Source organism: Penaeus monodon, chromosome 34 (genome assembly GCF_015228065.2).
Source record: "Penaeus monodon isolate SGIC_2016 chromosome 34, NSTDA_Pmon_1, whole genome shotgun sequence".
Lineage (NCBI taxonomy): Eukaryota > Metazoa > Arthropoda > Malacostraca > Decapoda > Penaeidae > Penaeus > Penaeus monodon.
In genome coordinates this window covers 7,518,005-7,518,301 of record NC_051419.1, presented here as the reverse complement: position 1 = coordinate 7,518,301, position 297 = coordinate 7,518,005, and positions in this window count along the sequence as shown.

Here is a 297-nt window from a genome sequence, read left to right as displayed (position 1 = left end):
TCGATCTGTGCCGGTCGCACAAATTAATTAATCCATCTTTATCTTGTCCAAAGTGCGGTCAAGAATGCCGCATTACTAATGAACATTATTTTCGGTGCGACAAATCAAAGAAAGTAAATAATAGAACAGTTAGATGCAATTTCAAAAAATCACTTTTTAAGAACACCTGTTTTGATAACAGTAAGCTCGATTTTGAGACTAACTTAAAATCGTTAACTTGTATGTAAGAGAGGCCTTTTCCTACGAATCTGCACGGAGCGACTTTCAGTTTCCAAACAAGACTATTTGTGATTGGGC